Source organism: Coturnix japonica, chromosome Z (genome assembly GCF_054131305.1).
Source record: "Coturnix japonica strain WE chromosome Z, WE-NBRP24, whole genome shotgun sequence".
Classification (NCBI taxonomy): domain Eukaryota; kingdom Metazoa; phylum Chordata; class Aves; order Galliformes; family Phasianidae; genus Coturnix; species Coturnix japonica.
The window spans coordinates 37209896-37235125 of record NC_140702.1 but is presented as its reverse complement, the minus strand read 5'-3'; the positions used below and the strand labels follow the sequence as shown (position 1 = coordinate 37235125).

At 38.8% G+C, this 25230-nt stretch overlaps 1 pseudogene; it reads right to left on the bottom strand.

The window, feature by feature from the left end:
• Positions 1-16648: 16648 nt before the first annotated feature.
• The window catches only part of LOC146753924 (uncharacterized), a 25501-nt pseudogene continuing 16919 nt past the window's right edge, over positions 16649-25230 (bottom strand).

Here is a 25230-nt window from a genome sequence, read left to right as displayed (position 1 = left end):
ATATTCCTGTTTTCCCACTGGGGCTTCATATATTTCAGAGATTTAAGTGATCTCTTGTTTATATTCAACTATAATAATATAAGGGGCAGGAAAAAAGTATTAGAAAAATTATGACAAAAAGAGGCAGAACCATTCGAAGTTACACATGACAGTTAAATATAATTTTCTCTCAAAATATAATTGACTTAAAATTTATGTGATCTACAAACAATCATTCTTTTTTTTCTGTCTTTTCTCTGTCATTTATTCCTAGACTGCTCTGGAGGACTTAGGAATGCTAGTTATACAACAATTTGTTGTATATAAATTTGAATATAAATTTGAAGGTTCTGAACCTCTTTAAGGGCAGATATGTGTATTTTCACATGAATAAAAAAACATAGCTGCTTTCCTCAAGTATTACTCAGTTATTTTATCTATTTATCTATTTATCCATTTATTTATTTCCCAGTACACTGAACCCAAATGATCTGTTGAGTAATTGGTGGAATGGGAGCAAATATATAGTTTCTTACTAACTATACAACAGAGAATGGATTTGTCGCTCTGATGCTGTAGCAAGAGGATTGTCCTTCTTATTTACTTACTATCTGAGGAAAAGTGGTATGTTTATCCAAAACTGTGGCAACTTCTGTTGTCTCCATGTTCATAAGAGGCATTTTCTGAGGAAATTACCATCTTCCGAAACAACATTTATTTTAAAATGCAATTTGTATATTTTCTTCATGGTAAAAATTATACACCAGAAAGAAGGTGTGAATTCCACCAAGTCTAAACAAGTCTAATTTATTCACTGACATAAGGTTAATAATTAGATTCATTTAGACCTGAATCTAAATTCATAATGTAGTTATTTTTCTTAAAACGTTATTGATATTTCATGGTACAAATTCCATGACCAAGCACTTATTATGCAATCTTTGCTCCCTCAGGAGAAAAGTATTTATTTGTTGTCAGTCTTTTCCTTTGTAGCCAAGTTATCATTCACACTTTTTACCAGTCTCATCAGAGAACAATTGTTTCCATGAAAGAAATGACAGCACTTACAAAAATTAAAATTGGCTAAATGCTGTTGAAATTATCATAAGTATCTTAAAAATACTATTATTTGAAAAAATAACTGAGTGAAACATGCAATAACTCTTCATAATCTGGGAAGTAAAGCTATTGACTATAGCTGATACTAGTCTTAAAAGGTTCTGTGAGCTAGACAAGGAAAAGGAGAAGTACATATATCACTAATTAAAATAAAATATACAGCTTAAGTACTTTTGATTTTGCTAGACTGTTTGTTGACCTTGTCTCCTGTATTCTATTGCTGGTCATAAATTTTAAGACTCTATATAGTATTTTTGCATGTAGGGGTCTGGTGCATTCATAGGTCAGTTTTTAAGAGAGAAGAGCTAAAAAACATCAGCCTGCTCTTTCTTGATATAGTAGGCCAATCAGCATCTAATTCAGATGGATCTCAGGCTGAAAAAGTTGCTGCTCTTTGACTTCACCATACCTTACTTCATTGTACCTTGCTAATTACTGAAGGAAGTAGAAATGTGGTGGTACATCACCATGACGAAACTGAGATATGGGAATGGGGAACATCCTTATATCACAGAATCATAGAATGACATGGGTTGGAAGGACTCCAAGGATCATCAAATTCCAAGCCTCCTGCCACAAGCAGGTCCACCAGCCTCCAGTTCTGGCACTAGACCAGGTTGCCCAGGGCCACATCTAACCCGGTCTTGAATACCTCCAGGGACAGAGTATTCATACCCTCTCTGGGCAGCCTGTTCCAGCACCTCACCACTTTCCATGAAGAACTTCCCCGACATCCAGTCTAAACCTTCCCTCTTTGAGCTTAAAACCACTCCCCTTGTCCTATCACTATCTACTCAAGTAAAAGTTTGATTCCCCACATCTAGAAGACCAATTTACCTCCACCATGAGACAGCACTCCTAGAGCTATCAACCACTGCCTTATTAGTCATGAGATTTCATCAGTGCTCTCAAACAGCTCAAATAAATAGGTGTTTGCAGATTTCAGAATCTCAATTCACTGTTGAAAAGCGGTCATGTAGAATGGCTTAGCTCATTGACTTCCCTGGTACTACTGCTTAGGATTGTGCTAGTTTAGGTTATAAGTTTGAATATCTTTGTATAATATATGTGAAAGCATCTTTTTAAAAATCAGAGAGCAGGGAGAAAACAATATAAGTACAACTCCTTCATATCCTAAACTTGTCCTACATTTTGAGCAAATTATCCTCACAGAACTTTGAGATCTTTGAATAAGGTCAAGATGTAAGGAGAAATATTCCCTCAGCTCACTTACTCTGTTTTTCCAACTGATGTTTTTAGTTGTCCTTAACAGAGGACAAACTCCATTTTGTGAGAACTAAATTAATATTTAACTGCTTTCTTTTTGCAGTAACCACTAAACCTACTTCTCAGTAATGCATAATTTTTTCTAGCAAAGAAGCAAACTAATAGTCTCTGATATTTAAAATCATTACTGTCAATAATATTGCACAGCTAAAGCACTCAGACAATGTGAGTCACTCTGCTCTAAGCTTGTGTCAGGCAAAGGGTGAATTGAAGGCTGCAGGTACATGTGTGTAGTCATCTTTTTCTGTTAAGGACTTAGTGACTTTAACACAGATGAGACTTGAATCAACAAGAATGCTCTAAGTCTTGATTGTCTTCTTCCATTCTTTTATGTTGATACTGTGTATATTGACCCCCATGTAAAATTCCATTTCTATGAGATATTTGAGGTTTGTACTTGATGTCACTATGGGAATTGAAATAATAATGCATACAATTTTTTCAGTGTATTATTAGAATATATGTGTTTAATTCAAAACAATAATATTATTCATTTATGACATGGAAGTTAAAAACAAAACAAAACAAGCAGCCATGTAAATTACCTTGATCTCTCAAATGTCGCATTTTAGTGACTGTGACATATCAATGACCCTTTGGAATAATCTAAGTTTCCAGCCATTAAAACTGCTCATGAATAGTTGGTCAGATGTGATAAAATTTACTTAATTCATATCACTACAAAGTTGTGTAATCCTGGGGAAAAATACTGCTAATAAAAAGTACTTATTTTTTGGAAAATCAGCTAATAAATGCTTTCTGCTTCAGAGTAATCAGAGGCTAAAAAGCAAATAGTAAAAGCATACAAGGGTGTGGTTCATAATAATATACATAAAACTTCAGGAGCTCAGTTTATTTACTTTAATAAGTTATTTTTCCACTGAATTAAATTAGACTGAGATTTTGTCATGAGGACAAAAAACTTACTGGGGATGAGTGAAATTATTATTCCATACCTAAAATTCTAGGGATGTAGATTTTCTGCTTTCAAGTTAGGACATCAAAAGCTTGCAGTATGATTTTTCAGTAAAAGAATAAAAGAGAAAATTGGATGATGAGTTTTGTATTAAGAACTAATGTACTGTAGTATATAACTTTCACTAATTTCTAAGGAATATATGCAAAATAAAATTCACTGCTCAAAAGAGCAAGCTGCTTCATCTCAAGAGTTTCCTAATGAAAGCAGGGATTGCATTTAACAACAAAAGAAAGATTAGAAAGCATAGTCTCACTATAGCATGTTAAGCTCATAGTAATAAGATTACAGAACTGAGCCTTGAGGAAATGACTCAGAAAATTAATTAAAATTGCTAATAAATCATGCTGGCTTGATGTCCTAATGGCAGTATGCTATTTACTGACACATCAGAAATGTTAGTTTGATTTCTCTGCTTCAGCCTCCCTCACTGCTTGAGGCAAAAGAGCTAGCAGTGTTGTGGAGACAGAATATTTAGTCCAAGCAATTATAGGGGCAAGAGAATCAAGTCTTAGGGGACTTAGCAGTGATCCTTGCAATTGACTGACGAGCGACATTGGTTGTTTTCAAGCTGTAACCTTTTATAGCATGAGGCCTTTTACTGGGATGTGGAATAAAACAAGCTAACAATTTTGGGCACTGTGAAAAAAGAAAAAAAAAATTGTAAGGGATGACAAACTTGTTTACAAGCAATAGAAAATGATATAAAAATTATTAAAAGCATATTATGGTCATTTTGGAAGAAAAAAAAAGTATTTTAACATTTTAAGGAGTATTTTTTTATATGCACAGTAAGGAGATAGGGTAAATTAACTAATGCAAATGATGGTTTCACTTCTCACACCACTCCTGTTACAGTATAAGAAGTTTCTTTCATGGGGTTATTTGCTGAGTGCTACTCTTACCTGAGTAATTTTCAAATCTTTTTACCTTCAAAGATGGCACTAGCCACTGGTATTCTAATACATATGTATCTAGAATCTCCTGCTGAGTACATATAGATCACTTTCCCGGATGCTGTAAGACATGGGATGTAGAGAACCTCACAGAGTCCTGCCTTGAAATGCTCTACAATACATCACATGCCTTTGTAGGACAAATCCTTGCAATCAGAAGTAAAATTTCACTATGTATTTAGATGCCAGAGTGAGGATATTAGCAACTTATTATTGTCTATCTTGTCAGTCAAGAACATCAACCTTTGAACTCAGAAGGAAACAATCATTCACCTGACAGTAAGATTAATGGATATCTAGCTGATGAGTGCAATCTCAGTGAACTTGAAATCAGTTTCATGTGTGTGAGACAGAACTGAGACCAGGAAATAACTGTCAAGATAACATGTTCTAGTGCTGATGATTTAGGGATAATCAACATCTTGATAATAAAATAAAATTATATCTAGATGTTCATAGCCCTGAGCCTTCTCATCACAGTCACAACTTCTGTACATGAAGTACATGAATGTACATGCTCATTGTGTCTTCCATTGAAAAGAGAATTATATGGAGTACAGAGTACTAAAAAAAAAGTTATCTATAATCATCAAACTTTTTAGCTCCAGTCTGTATTCATTTCACTTTTGTTTATATGAATAATCCCTTTAATATGTTTAAACATATCTCCATTGTATTACTCACAATCATGGTCTAGGAACTTAACACTTTAATATGATGGAAGACAAAATCTTTGGAATAAATAAATAAATAACTGTCTTGAATTTACCAAGACAACTCAGATTATGAAATGTTTTTTGTTTTAAAATAGTTAAACAGTATGCACTGGAGTATCACTTGAACATGCACAACTGTGATATTGCTGCACTAATTATGGGATTGCTTGGAAAGTTTTGTTGTTGAAGCTCTGTAATGGATGGACATAAACTTTTCAGGAAAATAGAGAGTAATAGGATAAGTCCTCTCTCTTTACATAGATAGGCATCTCTGAGAGTAGCAAGCTTATGCTTTGAATGAGCAACAAACTAGACAAGACTTTTTCAGTCAAGATCAGAGACTAAGGAAGATACTTATCTATCATGGTGATAGTTTGTTATTGACCATATTATCAAATGAAGTGAAAAAATTATCTTTTTAAGCAACTCAAGAAAGTCTGTATACCACCATCCCCTGAGTCTTTTGGGAGACATTATCTGATCTGACATAGCCTACAAAGGCAACTCACTGGGAAGCAATCAGCACACAAATGGAGTCAGACAGTGCTGGGAATAAATGCTCACCACAGAAGTTCACTGAGCCAGGAAGTGACAGTCAGTCTTTCTTTTTCATACGAAAGGAGTATCTGTGTAAGGAAAAAATGATCTACTGGGGGGTTCATATTGAACCTGTAAATACTGTAAAAAAGTGAAAGCTAGACATCATCAAGGAAAGAAACATATCCTCTTCTGTCTACTTTTCATATATGTCACCATGTTGCCTGTTGCATGCCACAGATAAATTTGGTAGATTAAAATAAATCCTACCAAAAATTGAAATATAATAAGAAAGAGTGACTTTTCTATATCAAAATGTATAGTGAAAGTCATTAAAAGAAAGAATGGCCTTGCACTTCTAAAAAGAGACAATACAGATAGAGGGCAAAATTGCCCCTCCCCTCGCCCCCCGCCCCCCACCCACACCCACCCACACCCACAAAAAAAAAAATAAAAAAGCTAAAAGTATATATGGGTTTAATCAGTATCATTAATTTACATTAACTTCCTTAAAAGCAGTGGTCATCCCAATTACAAAAATGAAAGACATTAAGAATAGATAGATATGCTTTTCCGTATTGTAATTCAGCTATTTGAAATAATGGGAAGGGTGCAGCAGTGAAACATGGATGCAATGACAAAAAATCCAATGGGTGTTATGGGATCACTTTAGAATTTAGATGCCATTTCTCAAAGACAACTGTCTATGAGATTTCTGCTACTGAAAAAGAGTTGTAAAGAATACTTATGTACATCTTCATTTTTAATAAAAGTGAAAAGAGAAGGATCACCATTCATATCAAATATACATAATTTTATTTCCTGACCTGCTTAGCCGAAGTAATTATATACTTTCCATAGTCTTTGGATCAGAATATTGAATTAATTAAGTACAGTCACAGGTATTTAAGCTATCAGGAATTGACTCTAAGAAATAATCAGTCATTCACAGGACCATGTTGTTCCCCAGGACTTTCATTTTACAATGCAAACCAAAACTTACTCTTCTTTAGGATTAAAAAGGAAGGAAGGAAGGAAGGAAGGAAGGAAGGAAGGAAGGAAGGAAGGAAGGAAGGAAGGAAGGAAGGAAGGAAGGAAGGAAGGAAGGAAGGAAGGAAGGAAGGAAGGAAGGAAGGAAGGAAGGAAGGAAGGAAGGAAGGAAGGAAGGAAGGAAGGAAGGAAGGAAGGAAGGAAGGAAGGAAGGAAGGAAGGAAGGAAGGAAGGAAGGAAGGAAGGAAGGAAGGAAGGAAGGAAGGAAGGAAGGAAGGAAGGAAGGAAGGAAGGAAGGAAGGAAGGAAGGAAGGAAGGAAGGAAGGAAGGAAGGAAGGAAGGAAGGAAGGAAGGAAGGAAGGAAGGGAGGAAGGGAGGAAGGGAGGAAGGGAGGAAGGGAGGAAGGGAGGGAGGGAGGGAGGGAGGGAGGGAGGGAGGGAGGGAGGGAGGGAGGGAGGGAGGGAGGAAGAGAGGAAGAGAGGAAGAGAGGAAGAGAGGAAGAGAGGAAGAGAGGAAGAGAGGAAGAGAGGAAGAGAGGAAGAGAGGAAGAGAGGAAGGAAGGAAGGGAGGGAGGGAGGGAGGGAGGGAGGGAGGGAGGGAGGGAGGGAGGGAGGGAGGGAGGGAGGGAGGAAGAGAGGAAGAGAGGAAGAGAGGAAGAGAGGAAGAGAGGAAGAGAGGAAGAGAGGAAGAGAGGAAGAGAGGAAGAGAGGAAGAGAGGAAGAGAGGAAGAAAGAAAGAAAGGAAGAAAGAAAGGAAGAAAGAAAGGAAGAAAGAAAGGAAGGAAGGAAGGAAGGAAGAAAGAAAGAAAGAAAGAAAGAAAGAAAGAAAGAAAGAAAGAAAGAAAGAAAGAAAGAAAGAAAGAAAGAAAGAAAGAAAGAAAGAAAGAAAGAAAGAAAGAAAGAAAGAAAGAAAGAAAGAAAGAAAGAAAGAAAGAAAGAAAGAAAGAAAGAAAGAAAGAAAGAAAGAAAGAAAGAAAGAAAGAATACTAGGCAATGTACATATCTCAATGAGAGATATGCTGTGGGGAAAAAAAAGTTGACCATTCAATTTACATACTTCTGTAAGGAGGCTCGCTTCTTTCAGTCTGTATATCTACTGCAGACAAACATCATGATCAGTTAAGAAAAAAATGCTATAATAAAGAGGGAAAATTGAAACTATTAGAGTAAATAGTTTGTTTTAAATTTTTGTCATTGACACATATGAGTGCTTTAGTAAAATATTGCTTCTCATGGGAGGGGGAAATCTTTTTCTTCAAAGGGCTTTTTTCCTACTCTTATTTAGACATTTGACATACAGTGATGGGTTCACTAAGACTGCCTCTTTTTCACATTAGGCCTTTTGAAAGGCTTCCATTTTTTTTCCTTCCAGAGGCTATTTGTTTCATGACAGCATTGTATATATACCTCACAAATATGCAGGCATTTGTCCTTGTGCTAAATGTTGACATCCTCTGATAAGAAGAGAGTTAAAAGGGGGAAGAATTGAAGGTCAACATGTTTGTTTTGCTCTCTAGTGAACGTAGTAGTAGATAAGTACTTTTCAATGGCTTCCTACTCACTACAATAGGTGCTTATAGATGAATTGGGATGAGCAACTACATTACCATTGCTGTGAAGAGGAAAGCAAACTTCAGCTACAAAAGCTTTTCTTTAAACACAGGGTAGAAAATAAATGCTATGTATTTATTTGCTTCATTTTCTTCTCTTTCTGTTCTTGCTCAAGCTAATTTAAAATTTCAGTTCATTACAGAAAATGAAAACAGCTGTCAATCATTTTGTAAGTGTACACATCAGCATAAAGGGGGGGAAATGAAGTGTGTTTAGGAGAATAGCTGAAATGTTGATATGTAGCTCTATGTCATGTTTTGGTAGTATGTTCAGAAGACTGACAACTTGACTCTATTGCCACCCCAGGAATTTCATATGTGAAATTGCCGGTGAATTTTTACTGTTCAATTAAGTAATTGTTTTTCTTTTATTCCTAACTTTACATACTTTCCAGTATTATGTGGATAAAAAAAAAATTGTCTTGAAGCAACTACATTTCTGGTATCATAAACAGATGCTATAAGGACACAAGATCAAAAACAGTATTTTTGAGGCCCAAGATGCTTTGTTTAGTGCACATCAGGATAACTTTATTAAGTATTTTAATGAACCCAAATTTCGTGTACAGATGAAGGAGAGAGGGGCAAGGGAAGATGAGACTAAGTGAATGAGAAACATATGTAAAGCTATATGTAGCCAGATTTTACAGAAGTGACCATGATTAATGTGTTGTAAGCTGATGTATGCAGAACAAGAATATAAATGTAGTAGCTGAGGGTAACAAAGCTCAAACAACTTCATAGATGAACGTTTGTCCTAGAATGTTCGTCCTAGAGAAAAGAAGGCTCTGGGGGGTCCTTATGTATATGACTTTCCCTGGAAGTATTCAAGACCAGGATGGATGGGACTGAGCAGCCTGGTTTAGTGGGAGTTGTCCATACATACAGCAGGTGGGTGGAACGTAAAGATCCCTTCCAACCCAAAATATTCCATGATAGGCTTTTAAAACTGTCATAGATCTCAAACCTCCCTTTATTCCAAGTGAATCTATTAAATTAGGCTATTTCTATTATAAGAAGCAGTGTATAAGTCCACAGATAAATTGGGATTCTTTCTATCACAATGAAATGATTAGAGCTTTGGTTAGACTAAATGATTCCACTGGGGTAGTTAAGACTCTAACAGACAAAATGTAAGTTTGGACTCAAAATAATGTTGGAACCAATGACGGCTGATGTTTATTCAGTATTCATAATCATAGAGTAATCAAGATTGGAAAGAGCACTAAGATCATCTAGTCCAAACGTCAACACATTACTATGATACTGCTAAACCATGTCTAAATGCTACATCTGTCCTTTTTTTGAAAATCTCCAGGGACACCATCTCCCTGGGCCTGTTCCAATATCTCACCAAGTAATCAGACCATTCTGACTTTGAATGCAACTTTAAAAGAAACAAAGAAACTTCTAACATATGTTGCTGAAAGAACAGACAATATACTCCATAGAAAAATATTTTTACTTATTGGGCAAGTGTTTAGTATTCTACCAGTATACTGAAGAAACTTTTTCTGATCATACAGGCAAAATTATTGAGGCATGCTTAGATGTTACAGAGTACCTACAGAACTGCACATATTATTGTTACTAATTTCAATAGAAACTAACTCCAGGTAGGAAAAGGCATTGTTTTGTCTTTGCTTCCTGCAAGTAATTATAATACATTCTTTAAGTGTATAAATGTAACTTACTTTTTCTCTAACTATAGTATCATTCTGTCTGGTAAATAAGACACCATTCATACTATATTTTTCCCTCCTTTTCCCTATATTCTTTGTCTCCTTAACCGCACCATAGGCGTACCTTGTAGATCTTGAATTAGATACTGAATTATCAACTTTTTCCTAGATGCTTTTTTAGTCATGAAACAATTAATTGCAAAGGATAGATCATTATAACTGCAATTACTGGATACAAGACAAAATAAGCAGCTAATGTTTAGTTTATATGGGATCCAGATGGATTGCAGTCAAAATGTCAGCTATAAATCTATGTGTTGAAAAATATATGCATTTTACTAATAAATAAACTAGTGGCTTGGAACATTCCCAGAATCTGAATTTCATGTAATAGTATATTGGTCCTTAACATTCATTTCACTGTTATTCTTGGACATGATTTAGTTGTTTAAACATCCATGGTTTGCAGACAGCCATACAGCTTTAAAAGATTAATTTATTAGCATAGATGTGAGCTATTTGGTGCTAGTTTTCTGTATTGTGTAGGTACAGTACTGGGTATATTTCAAGTTACTGGTATAGATGTAGGCTTTATCTCCATTCATCATCACCTTACAGATTTTTCAAACTGCTTTGAAGTTCAGTGTTACAAACCAAACCTCCATCCTACAGAACTGTGTTCAAGGTCAGCATCATTAGAATAAGGTAGAAATATATGAACATGAACAGCCCCATTTTTCAGTTGGTTAATTGGGTGCCTTTATGGAACAGTCATGTTTTTTTCTCTTTTCAAGATGACCACATAAGTTGGGTTAATTTGTCTGGCTGTCAGCTGCCCACCGGTCTCCTCTCTGACTGCTCAGCAAGGCAATGAGAGAAGTAAGATCAAAAAGTTCACAGACTGGGATAAGGATACTGAGATCACTCACTAATTACAATCATGAGCAAAACACTCTACCTCAGAATTAATTCATTGCCAATTAATACGATACAAAAAGATAGTAAGTGAGAAATATAAATCTAAAGCCGCCTTCCAGTCATCTCCTCCTTCTTTCCTGGGTCAGTGTCAATCCTGATTCTTAAACCTTCTCCCCTTCCCTGAGTGGCGCAGGGATGTGGGGAACTAGAGATACAGCCAGTCCATAACATTTCATCTTCTTCCTGACACATTTTCCATTGTTCTTGCTTAAGGTCCCCTTCATAAGATACAACACTGGACCAGCTGGTCCAAGGTGTATCCTTCCAATGTGCTTGTAATTGTTTTATGATTTTTGGTTACTGGTAATCCACATCATAACATCATGTAGTGCACTGGGATTTAATGAGTTAATGCTCTAGTTCTGGGTACCTGTCCAGAAGAGAAGAAGAACTATATACCCAAGGAAGCTTTGCATTCAGAGAGAAGATATAACCCCTGATAAGGTCATAAGGCCTGCCCTTTTTTGTCTCTCTGCTGCTCAGCCTGACTGCATGTCTCACCTTAGCATTATGGTGAGGCCTTTACACCTTTTGGACACTCAGTATATTTGATTTATTAACTTCAATTCTAATTATATTGTATTATAGTGTGTTATCTTTATATCATATTTAGTAAATTAGTTTGTTTCTCCTCAGATCATTGCTACTGTTTTTAATTATTAGGGGTCCCCTGTTTCCCTGTTCTGGTGGCACAGATTTTCAAATCCTTCTGCCCTGGTAGTCAAGGAACTGGGCTGAACCAGACCATGAACCATTGACAGTGCTGCAGTTTCTCAGTCCTGAATGAGTGTCCCACAGGCAGTTTCTCCTGCATTTTTTCTCATTCTTCTTTCTCTCGTCTACCGTGTGACATTTTTTTACTCTTTCTTAAACATATCATTACAGAGTTACCACCAGCACTGCTGATGAACTCAGCTTTGTCCAGGAATGGATCTGTATTTGTAGCCAGCTGGAAATGTCCATCCACAACATATGCACAGACCTTCCAACAGAAGCCACCCTTGTAGCTACCAAAACCTTGCCACATAAATCCAATAAAAAACAAAGTAGAACAGTTGTAGACCCTGAGCACAGGAAACTGTTCAAGGCTAATTTCATTCAGATAAAAGTTTTTTAAAACTACCTATCAAATGGCAAATCTACCACAGAACACAGAAGGTCATTACTGAGTAGTTATAATGAGCATTGTGTTAGTTAACAATGGTGTCAAAAACAAAATGACTGAGCTTTTGGCACAGAAATAACATTATTTTCAAAACTCAGTATTTTCTGAAGGTCAACAAAGTACCATGCAAAGCAGTCTTCAGCCTCTGATAACATACAGTGGTAAACCAGCAGTTCACTCAAAAACACTGCTGAAATATTCTTGGCTGCAGAGATGGACAGGTCTTTCCAAATGAAAATAGTGGCAACAGAAATTGTTAGTGAGGTTCAGAAGTTAGGAGCTGCTCACAGCTGATGTATCACATTTTTTATAACTTTACAACACTGAAAGCTGACAATACAATTCTTCCTTCTCCTATTTGATGGAAAACATAAAACTAAAGAAGGAAATTAGAAAGACTGTATTATTTCTTGATGCAAATGGGCAATTTTGTTTTTAAATAAAAACCTTACACTTACATCCCAATGAACTCCATTGTAGAGAAGTAACAGTGGCTTCCAATGATCAAGTTTCACCATCTTATATCAGATATACTGAAAATGATAAACACTTACTGGATGTAATCAAAGAAAGCTCAGCAAAGTACTCAGCCCTGAAGTGGATGCATTCCTCACCAAAGCAGAGAATTAGCTTGGCTGGTTGAAGCACAGCCCTACCAGGGAGCAGCTGTGGGTGCCATTGTCCTCTGTGAGGCAATGGGGTTATGATATCACCTCCGTGTTGAAATCTGCCAGTAGGAGGTGGAGTGACACCTCGTGTGGTGCATCTGAAAGGTGTGGTGCGGCAGTTTGCTTCAGCAGATTGTGTAGGGCAGGTGCCCTCTCAGGTGATCAGCTCACCTACCAGCTGCCTCCCAGACATGGTCTCCACCATGCAGAAAGCTCTAGCAAGAAAGAATGTGATGACTCAGAAGAAGTGCCCACTTGAAAATCTACTGGGTCAACACTCTGGCTACAGTGAGTGCCTGAGCCTGTTGCTGCCCATGAAGGGGATCATGGTTTCTACCTGTGTTAAGTGTGAGCAGGTGAGTGATCTGCTCAGTATGGTGGCAGAACTCAAGGAGAAAGTGGAGAGATTGAGTATCAGATTGTGAGCAGGAGACAGACTGGTGGAGTAACTCTGCCAAACTTGTAAGAAAGATACCAGGGTGATACATTTTAAACAGTGGTGGAAACAGGTCCCAGCTTGACATGGCAGACAACCCTCATCCTAACCTATCCCAGTTCCCCAGGTGCCCCTACGTTTGAGGCTCTGGAACTTGAAGGAGAGGTGATTGACCGTGATTGAGGATGTGGTAGGAGGTCCATCTATGAGGTTGTCTAGGGTGAGGTGGTCTACTCTGCATCTCAAGTCTGCCTCTGCCAAGAAGGACAGTGTGCTCTTGCAGCTTGAAAGACCAATGGTATCCATCAGAAGAGGGGTGGCCAGCAGGGACAGGGAGGCGGTGTCTCGTTTCAATTTACAGGAGGGAGGCAAGGTTCTTTGATATATGTATACCCGGCGTGAGATTAAGAAGCAACGGTTCAAATGTTGGTCCAACCAGTTTATTAAAGTCTTAGCTGTTTTTAGGGAGATGGAGAAGGGAAGGTAGGCGATAGGAAAAGTAGGAAATATAAGCAAGGAGTCTTTGCAGAGAGCAAATGAGATAGTTGCCACCGTGGGTCCAGAGAGGTACACAGTAGGTCTGTTGATCTCAGGAACTCGTCTGATCACCACGGGGGATGGGAGACAGCCAGGGAGCTCTGCAGCAGCAAGTCAGTCCCGGGGGTTCTTCCGACGAGGTTTTCCCGTCAGGGAATTCTCCATCAAAGGTGTCTTTGGGAGTTTGTCTCTGAAGTCCCCAGTTTAGCGAGGGCTTTTTATCCCCCATTTCGGTAGGGGTTTTTTCCTTTTCTTCTTTGAAGTTTTGAGGATTACAGCTCAGCATTTTTGGGGAAATACCGAACTTCCGAACAAACAGGCAAACACTCTTTGAAAAGTGGTTTAAAATCAGCTTTTGTGACATTCTTGGCCCACAGATAAGTCAGCAAGGAGGGGGGTCTCTGTTGCCAGACACAAGCATTATCGCCTTCTACAGTGGTCAGCTCCTTCGAGCAGCACCCCTGAAGAAGACTGCTCATCCTGCTTCTGCTTATCTTTGCAATCGTAAGCAGAAACACTATGGCACAATAACACCCACCATTCACCCTCCTAGATAGTTAACAGTCAGAGTCTTATCATCAGAAAGGCCTCATGAAGCAACCTTTGAGACAACAAAAGAAAAACAGTTCTGTCCTTTACATGTGGTTATCCCTCTCTACTCTGCTCTAGTGAGGCTCCATCTGGATTACTACATCCAGATCTGGGGCCCTCAGTACAGTAAAGATGGGGAGCTGTTGAAGAGGGCTCAGAGGAGGGCCATGAAGATAATCTGAGGGCTGGAGCACCTCCTCTATGAAGACAGACTGAGGGAGCTATGTTTGTTCAGCCTGGAGAAGGCTGTGATGAGATCTCATTGCAGCCTTCCAGTATTTAAAAGGGGATTATGCAAAGGAGGGGAATAAACTTTTTACAAGAACAGATATGACAGGACAAGGGGGGATGGTTTTAAACTCAAAGAAGGAAGGTTTAGATTAGAAGTCAGGGGGAAGTTCTTCATAGAGTGGTGAGGTGCTGGAATAGGCTGCCCAGAGATGCTGTGAGTGTTCTGTTCTGGAGGTATTCAACACAAGGTTGGATAGGGCCCTGGGCAACCTGGTCAAGTACCAAATCTGGAGGTTGGTGGCTCTGCCTGTGGAAGGGGGTGTTGGAACTTGGTGATCCATGGAGTTCCTTCCAACCCAAGCCATTCTGTGATTCTATGATTCTATGAGTTCTAGCTACTGGTTACTGGTGCAGTTAGTGGAAGGAGAGTGTATATGGGTCATAATTTTCTCTGTCCCTTCAGAGGCAGGGGAAGATATTGATAGGAGCAGGAAAACCTATCTCTTAAGTGCATGGCTGAGAGGCAGGTTCAACCACAATATTTTTTTTTTTTTTTTTTTTTTTTTTGGCCATGGGGCAGTTTACTTGACACCTAGCCTAATATCTGTTGATGGGTCTCACCTGTGTCAAATGGGGAAACAAATCCTAGTCCAGGAGTTGGCAGGACTCATTGTGGAGGCATTAAACTAGATGTGAAGGGGGAAGGGGATAAAACAAAACCCACTAGAGATGAGCCTAGGGGAGCATTGATGTGACTTAGGGGTGAGGGCAAGGGTTCTGCTGAAGAGCATTTACACCAATGCATACATCATGAGCAACAGACAGGAGGAGCTGGAAACCATTGTGAGGCAGGCAAGCTATGACTTAGTTGCCATTATGGAAACATGGTGTGATTACTCTCAGGATGGGAGTGCTGCAGTGGATAGCTATAAGCTCTTTGAAGGGATGGGCAAGGAAGGAGGGGGTAGTGGCGTGGCTCCTTATGCTAGAGAGTGTTTGGATGTTATGCTTGGATCTGCGATGATGAGCTTAAATCTCTATGGGTAAGAATCAGGAGAAGGGCTGGCAAGATAAACATTCTGTTGGGGTGTCTGTTATAGATCCCCTAACCAGGATGAAGAGATAGATGAAGCATTCTGCAAACAACTGGCAGAAGTTGTGTGATCTCCAGCCTTGTTCTCAAGGGGGACTTCAACTTCCCTCATATATGTTGGAAATAAAGTACAGTGTAGATCAAGCAGTCCAGAAGATTTCTGGAGTGTATGGAAGATAACTTCCTGATGCAGATGGAAGGAGAGCCTGGCAGGGGAGGTGCCTCGTGAGACCTGCTGTTCACAGAGAAGGACTGGTGGGAGATGTGAAGGCCAGGAGCTTTCTTGGACAGATTAACACAAAGTAGCAGAGTTATTGGTTCTTGGTGAAGTCAGGAGGGGGGGCAGCATAACTGCTACCTTGGACTTCTGGAGGGCAGATTTTGAACTGCTCAGGAGACTGGTAGGGAGAGTCCCTTGGGATTAAATCTTGAAGGGCAAAGGGATGCTGGAAAGCTGATTGCTCTTCAAGAAGGAAGTCTTAAAGGTGCAGTAGCAGGCTAACTCCCTGTACTGCAAGATGAGCCAGAGGGGAAGATAGGTGTGAATGAGCAGGGAGGCACATCCTGAGGCTCCAGGAGAAAAAGTGAATCTACCTCTTGTGGAAGAAGGGATGGGAAACTTGGGGAGAGTACAAAGATCTTGTTAGGGTGTGCAGGGGGGAAATTAGAAAGGCTTGAGATCAACTGAGCCAAAGTGAACAAAAATAATTTACAAATACATTAACTGCAAGAGGAGAGCTAAGGAGAATCTCCATCTTTTACTGGATGTGACCACTGAGGACAAGGAAAAGACTGAAGTTCTTAATGTCTTCTTTACATATACCTTAAAAAATCAGACCAGTTATCCTTGAGTATTCTGCCCTCTGACCTGGAAGTTTTGGATGGGAAGAAAAATAAACCCCCCCAAAATTCAGGCAGAAATAGAGACATAGTTCTCTATGTGGACTGCCACAAGTGCATGGGACTGAATGGAATCCACTCAAAGGTGCTGAGGGAGATGGCAGAAGTGATAGTAGAGCTGCTTTCCATTATTTATCAGCATTCCTGGTCAATCAGAGAGGTCCCAGAAAGTCGGAGGCTTGCCAACATGACTCCCATCTACAAGAATGGTCATAAGGAGGATCCAAGGAACTACAGGTTTGTAAGCCTTGGTGCCAGGGAAGGTTGTGGAACAGATAATCTTGAGGGAGATCACATGGCATTTGTAATACAGTGTGGGGATCAGGCCTAGCAAGTATGGGTTTATGAAAGGGAGATCCTGCTTCACTAATTTCATCTTGTTCTGTGATGGAGTGACCTCCCTGGTAGATGAGGGAAAGGCTGTTGACATAATCTACCTAGACTTTAGCAAAGCCTTTGACACTGTCTTCCACAGTATTATCCTGGAGAAAGAGAAAACCCGTTGCTTGGACAGATACGCTCTATGCTGGGCAAAGTACTACTGGCTGGATGGCCAGGCACAGAGAGTAGTGGTGAGTGAATTCAATACAGCTTGTGTCTGGTCATGAGTGATGTTCCCTAGTGTTTTGTACTGGGGTCTGTACTCTTCAATATCTTTATTGATGACATGAATGAAGTTATTAAGTGCACCTCAGTAAATCTGCAGATGACACCAAGTTGGGAGAAAGTGTAGATCTGCCTGGGCATAGGAAGGCCCTACAAAGGGATCTGGACAGGCAGGATATCTGGGCTGAGGACAGTGGGATGAACCAAGTGCAGGATCCTGCACTTTGGCCACAAGAACCCCAGGCTTGGGGAAGAGTGGATGGAAGATTTTCCTGTAGAGGCAACAGACCTAGGTACATTGGTCAGTGCTTGGTTGAATGTGAGCCAACAGTGTGCCTGGGTGGCCAGGAATCTCCTTGTCCACCAGGACACCCAAGTCCTTCTCCACATGACTGCTCTCAAGGAGATCTTCCCCTAGCTTGTATAAATACCTGGGCTTGCCCTGACCCAAGTGCAGCACCCTGCACTTGGTCTTATTGAACGTCATTAGGTTTTCATGGGCCCAGTTCTCCAGCCTGTCCAGGACCCTCTGGGTGACTTCCCTTCCTCCCAGTGTATCGACTGCACCACTCAACTTGGTGTCATCTGCAAACTTGCTGAGACCACTCAATGCCATTGTCTATGTCATTCATGAAGATGTTGAAGAGCACTGGTCCCAGAACTGACCCCTGTAGGATATTGTTTGTGACTGGCCTCTACCCTGACACAGAACCATTAATCACAACCCTTTGGCTGCACCCAGCCAACCATTTCCTAATCCACTGAACAGTTCATCCTTCAAATCCATGCCTCTCCAACTTAGAGAGAAGGATGTAGTGACGTATCATGTCAAAGGCTCTTCAGAATCTTGGTGATACTATGATTTTGTGAGCCTAAGTTTAGCTGATTTGTCTTAAATTTGCAGTACTGATATTCTCTTGCTCCTATGTTTAGATATATGAGTCAGTAGTTTTAAATCATACTTGAAACAAAATCTTTGCATGTAACTTTGCATTAACAGAAGCACCTGTCTTCAAAAATGTTAGATTTACTGTGCAAATATATGCCCTCGCATGCATTAATGTTGTTTAAAATTGTTTGTCATCAACTCTGGATTCATTAGATAAATTTTATTTGTTACTAGTGAATTTCTTTGGTTATTTTGTTATAGCATTGGAGAGTATACACTGGGAAACTTCTATAACTTCTTTGTGCTTTCTCACAAGAAGATCTGGCTTTAATTTATTGTCCCCAGCTTGATACATGTCCTGAGCAGTGTCCTGCTCTGCTCTGTGTGGTGCTCGTTGGTTGTCATTGCATTGTAACTCCTATTGCAAAAGTGCGTCTGCACTCCAGAGACATTTTATGTGTTCTTCATATCACTTACTCTGTTCTTCCTATCCAACTGTCCACATGGACTCTCTTCTTCACTTTTGTCAAGCTCCTTTAGCTTACTTACATATTCTTCATAGTTCTCATTTGTAGCATCAGTGGTTTTGTTTGTTTGTTTTATATCTATACTCTCAATTATTCTTTCAGGGAACTCAGAAATAACTGCTCATAGAGTCACAGAATCATAGAATCACAGTATCACAGAATCATAGAATCATAGAATGTCTTGGGTTGGAAGGGACCTCAGGGATCATCAGGCTCCAACTCCCCTGCCACATGCAGGGCCTCCAGCCTCCATATCTAATGCCAGACCAGGCTGCCCTGGGCCCCGCTCGGTCTCAGCTTTTGTTGTCCTCTTATCACATAGAAACAAAGATTTTATGAAAACTGATGAGCTCTGAAGACAGAAGTAACAAATTCTCAGCAGCTTGTTGATACTGCATGCAGGAGGACCATTGTTCAGAAAACCCTGCAAACACGCTAAAACATAAGCTTTGCAAGACTGATGACACCTAGTAGTTAGACAACTATACTGTGCTTTTATTTTTTTATATGTGAAAACCATCAGTGAATCTGTAGGTAATCTCTGCTTTCTGTGGAGGAGTCCAAAGAAGTTATTAACCTCAGACAAGGAGTGAAAAATGGCCTTTAATTCTAGGAAATCATTACCTATTCACAAACATTCTATGCCAGTTCCTCCACTTCTATTCTGGATAACAATCGGTCCCCTAGCTTTAATCTCACATAAATGTTACAAATATGCACTTGATGATGTCATCTGCCTCACAGTTTCACATTATGTTTATAGTATAGGTGTAGTTAGATACCTCTATGGACTTCATAAGTAAATTCTTTTATGTATATTAAAATTTGAGAATCAGCAAAAATGTGAAACATTCAGTATGCATAACATCATCACCATTATGTATTTCAAGTGTTACATGCTGTGCAGAATTATGACTTCATTTTACAAAAGTCAACTGCAATTTTTCCCATTTTTACTGTCACAATTGCAATGCACAGTTTTGTTTGCAAATCAAATTTGAAACATGAATTCTTCTAACCAGACTAAAATGTCATTGCTGAAACTAAACAAAGTGTCATAATTAGAAGTTTTTCTATCATCAAAAAATCATAATTTTTACCACTTCAAATGTTAGTAATTGCAGGGAGATAGACTCTGAAAGTTGCTGGAAAATAGGCTTGTCAGTATACCAAAGAGGTGCCAGAAAAATATATATGTTGTACCTGTTCCCTAGTGTATTTCTGAATATGTATTTTCTCTCCTTTCAATATGTCAAAAAAGAAAAAAAATGCTGAAACATAATAGTCTGGGTACCACATATTGACAGTTCAGTGTGTGTAAAAAAACTTTCAGAGCTACACAAATTTACAGATCTCTGCCTAATATTTGATGTATTCAGTATGAAATTTCATGTATGCACATTGTGCTTCAGAAAAATGATCTTAGCAAAATAACTGTACAAGTAGATAGAAATGTAGAGTTTTACCTGTTGATCATGCCTGCCTGCAAAGATAGCACTTTTTACATTTGATCTCATGTGCTGTAGTTTTTCATCATCTTTAGTGATGGTTTCAGCTAACTATAACATTAGATCTAAATTATATGTTGCTTATACAGCAGAGTGAGAGCAGAGAAAGCATATATAGGCAGACTACTTTTGGAAGCGCATACCTTTGATTGGGGTAACTTCAGTTTTTATCTATTAATCCTGATAGACCAAGTCTAAAAGCTGATAAATATTACCATAGCCATGCTCAACTCCTACTACAAAGTTCATGCTAAAGTGATGTGCTTTTTTCAGATGAGTTATTAACATGTCTGCCTGTTTTCTCTGTCCTCTGCACTACTATGACTCTAAGGTGCCTCTTTATCCAAATTGAGTACATTGGAGTGGACTGTGTTGGAGCAGCTAATTTCTCAGTTAAGATTGTTGATTTTAAGATGATTTGTGAAATTCTTTTGTAAATATAGAAAAAAATCTGTTATGTATCAAAAACTGCTAATGTAAGACAGTGAAACCATGACTGAATTACAAACTATTCAGATGTTTCAAATAGTTTGAAACTGTGGAATCTAAAAAATATTGAAGCAATATGGCTTTAAATATCGTGATTTACTTTAAAGTAAGAACTGATGATCAGGCTGGTTTTTAAAGCCAAATCTTACTCTCTTGCCTTTTCCCAGTGGAATTTCTTGAAAAATTAGGCTTAGCAACTGCATCTACAGTGAAGATGGATCATATGGAAAGGAATTTATGAGGATAAAAATAAAACTTAATGGTCATTTTTCATTTTGTTGGATTGATAGCCTTCCTTTATTTTACATGAAAAGAAAGGAGAAGATTCAAAGAAAATAGTGATGGAGGATTTCAAGCTGACAAAAAAAAAAAAAAAATTAGAAGTGAAGAGTGAAAAAAAGCAGGTGTAAATAGGCAATTGAAAAACCTTATAGAGGTACCAAATTAGGTCTCAATGGACATCTTTGATGAGTTTATTTGTAAAAGCCCTAGTGAAAAACATGGTAAATTTATCTAGGATAGAAAGACTGTTTTACCTCGCAGGCTTTAGAGTTTTCTTTCTTAGTTCATATTTCACACGTGATGAGTGGTCACCATAGCATTTCATCACACATTTGTGCTGCTGAAAAACATATGTCACCATTGTAGCTTGATTTACATTTTGGATGCATAACAAATTTCTAGTTGGAAAGCTGAATATAAGTTTTGGAACATAATTTAAAAGTATATAAAGTCCAGATTCGCCTGCTCTTAGAGGAGATTTTTTGCCATCATGCAATCAAAATGGGAAATCATTCTTCACCTTGTAAAAGTCAAAGACAGCCTCTGCATTTTTATTATTATGTTGCAATCCAAATATTATTCTTCCATTCTCTAACACTTTCTCATCATTATGTGATCAAACTATTGCCTAGAATAGAAAGGCTAGATTTATCAATCAAAGATTGCTACCAGCACTCAGAATAATTGAACCTTCAGGAGAAACAAGTCCTGTGTATTTTTAGTTACTGTTGTTTCAGTATCTCCATAGAAAGTAATTTCAATATGCTTCGTTCTGTGGCAAGAGTTTTTATGAAGTGTTTATCCCTTTTGCAGTTCCAGACAAAAAAGCTGGAATAAATATATTTGCTACTTTAATGCCAAAAAAAAAAAAAAGAAGTCACAGAATTCCTAATTGCATTGAAGGAGGTATTTAGACATGGTCAAATTAATCTTTGTTTGTTCATGCTTCAAAAGAATTATATCCAGGATCTGATATCCATAAAAAAGCAATAAATAACTCTGACAACAAAACAGGTATCTGTGGTGTCTAGTCTTGTATTCTTGTACTAAAGGAGATGCAGTGGGTTTTCACAATTTCTAGAATAATGACTATGGCCTAGCAAACATACTGTACAACTAACAGCTACTAATGTAGGCACTGTAAAATTAGCCTGCCTCAAAGATCATGTAGTTTCAATCCCCTTGCCATGTGCAGGGTTGCCAGCCACAAGACTAATCTTCCCGGAGTCACATCCAGCCTGGCCTTGAATGCCTTCAGGGACGGAACATCCACAGTCCCTCTGGAAAACCTGTTACAGTGCATCACCACTGTTTGAGTGAGAAAATTCCTCCTAAATATCTAATTTAAACCTTCCTTGTCTCAGTTTAAATCCATTTCCCCTGCTTCTATCACTATCAATCCTCGCAAATGGCTGCTCTGCCTCCTGTTTATATACCCTTTCAAATATTGGAAGGCCTCACTGAGGTCTCCCTAGAGCCTTCTCTTCTGCAGGTAAACAAGCCTAGTTCCCTTAACCTTTCTTCATAGGAGGGGTGCTCCAGCCCTCTAATCATTTCCAGTCCTCCTCTGGAGGACTGTTCAAAGCTCTGGACTTGTTCTAAGAGCTCAGTGTCTTGTGCTGGGGGGCCCAGGCCTAGATGGGGTCTCACAAGAGCTGAGTAGAGGGGCAACCTCCTCTCGCTCCCTGCAGGCCACCCCCCTTTTAATGCAGCCCAGAACACAGTTGGCTTTCTGGGTTGCAGGCATTGCAACCCTCCCTACTGGTTCATGTCTGGCTTCTCATCCACTAGGACACCGAAGTCCTTCTCTGCAGGGCTGCTCTCAAGGTGTTCTGCCCCTGGCTGCTACAAATACCTGGGATTGCCCCAGCCTAAGTGAAATGCCTTGCACTTGGCCTTGTAGAACCTCATTAGGTTCTCATGGGCCAGCTTCTCCATTCCATCAAGGTCACTCTGGATAACTTCCCTTCCCTCCAGTGTATCGACTTGCACCTCTCAGCTTTGTGTCATCTGCAAACGTTCTGATTTCATCATATATGGCATTGTTGAAATAGGAAAAAGAAAAAAGAAAAAAAAAAAAAAAAAAAAAAACCACAACAAAACTTTTGAATTAAGAACCTTCATTATATTTAGTCTAAGTATTGAATCCATGCTGGTATTGTCTCTCTTCATAACTTTTTTCATTTCTCAAAAACTTTAAATAATTTTGAAAATTACTGTTGATCTTCTGTAAATTTAATACTTGCTGAAATCTTTATCCTATCCTACAGCTGTGTTTGTTTATTTTTTTGTTGTTGTTGTTGTTTTGTTTTGTTTTGTTTTTTTTTCTGGACTATACCATACATTATATATATATGTGCTCATAAATAGGAGCAGGAAGCAGCCCTGGGGGCCTGAAGCAGTGCCCCCACCTCTGGGATTGGTTTCTCTGGTTATAATATATAATACTATAATACATATAGTAATAGATAATCTCTTCCTCAGATTTGTCTACACTATAATTTACATTAGTACTTGAGAATTTTTAAATAATAATAGAAAACCTGGACTAAATAACTTGAGAGTTACTAGGGCATTATAGGAAACACAGCCCGTGCCAGCTACATGTAAGTAGCTTTAGTCTGGAGAAGAGGAGGCTCAGGGGAGACCTTGTTGGACTCTACAACTTCCTGAAGAGAGGTTGTTATGAAGAGGACTTTGGCCTATTCTCCCAGGCAACAAACAGGACCCAAGGAAACGGCCACAAGTTGTACCAGAGGAGGTTTAGATTAGGCATAAAGAGACATAGACTCATAGAACCACCAAGGTTGGAAAAGATCTGTAAGATCATCCAGTCGAACCATTTACCAATTACCAATAGCTACCACTAAACCATGTCCCTCAACACAACATCCCGTCGTTCCTTGAATATCCCCAGGGTTGGTGACTCCACCACCTCCCTGGGCAGTGCATTCCAGTGCCTGACCACCCCTTCTGAGAAGTAATACTTCCTAATGTCCAGCTTGAATCTCCCCTGCTGTAGCATGAAACCATTCTCTCTGATCCTATCACTAATGACACGGGAGAAGAGGCCGATCCCCAGCTCACTACAGCCCCCCTTCAGGAAGTTATAGAGAGCAATAAGGTCTACCCTGAGCCTCCTCTTCTCCAGGCTGCACATTCCCAGCTCCTTCAGCCTCTACTCATATGGTCTGTGCTCCAGACCCCTCACCAGCTTTGCTGCCCTCCTTTGAACACGTTCCAGGGCTTCAATGTCATTCTTGCAGTGAGGGGCTCAAAACTGGACATAGTACTTGAGGTACAGCCTCACCAGTGCTGAGTACAGAAAAAAAAAAAAAAGGAAAAACTGTTTTTCTCAGAGAGTGGTCAGGCACTGGAATGGCTGCCCAGGGAGGTGGTGGAGTTGCCATCCCTGGCAGTGTTCAAGAGTCATCTGGATGAGGAGCTCTGAAGTATGGTTTAGTAGCTTCTGGTAGAAGTGGTAATGGGAGAACAGTTGGAGTCAATGATCTTGTAGGTCCTTTCCAACCTTGTGGTTCTATTATTCTATGATTCTTAGTTATCCAATTAGAATATACAAATAAATCTACATATTTGTGAATAGATGTACAAGATGTGATCACAGAAGAGAACTGTCCTACTTTACTTATCTGGAACAGTTCTCTTATGAAAGTAATTCACTCTGCATAGTATAGTGGACCAGACTATGCTCTCCCCTTGCATTTGTCTCTATTCCACTGGGAATTCCCTCCTTAGCATTCCTCTGTCAAGAACCCATTTCTTAATTATGACAATATTCAAGGACCCTATGGCCCTTAACCAAATTCATTAAATTTCAGGTAATAAAAATTGAAAAAAACAGTAAGAGTTATGCCAGGCTTGAATAAAACAGATTATTGCTGTAAGTGCATACCACCTCAGACCAAATTGTTATCAAGGAATGAACACATTTTATCTCATAATTTCCATACATTACTAAGGAAGAATCACTCATCGAAAGAAAATAAATGTTTAATTGCGTTAACATTTTTTATTTCTGAGGCTGAAAGTTCTATTTACATCTAGCAGATAGGATTGTAAAAATATCACTCAGAATTTCAGAAAATTTCTATTATAAACTTACTAATAATATTAATATAGTTCTCACAGTCTAAAATGTAAGAAGAATAATCTGTGTAGCGTCATTCTTAACAATATTCTTTGTTAAGCTTTCTTGAGGATATTCTTGAATCTTCATTCTGAGAAGTGAATAGCTTTGTAGATACAAATTCTATTAGAGCTGTACTGTTTCTAATCCATTTTTCAGCAGCAAAATGACTCTGTACCACCAAACAACACCTACTTGCAAATGAAAAGGGAACAAAAGCTCATAAAACTGCAATAAAATATTTATTTCTCTTCAGCAATAAGATTAATTTTATCACTCTAGATTTATTACCCTGGAAATTCTTTGCTGTATATTTAATACATCAAAATAGA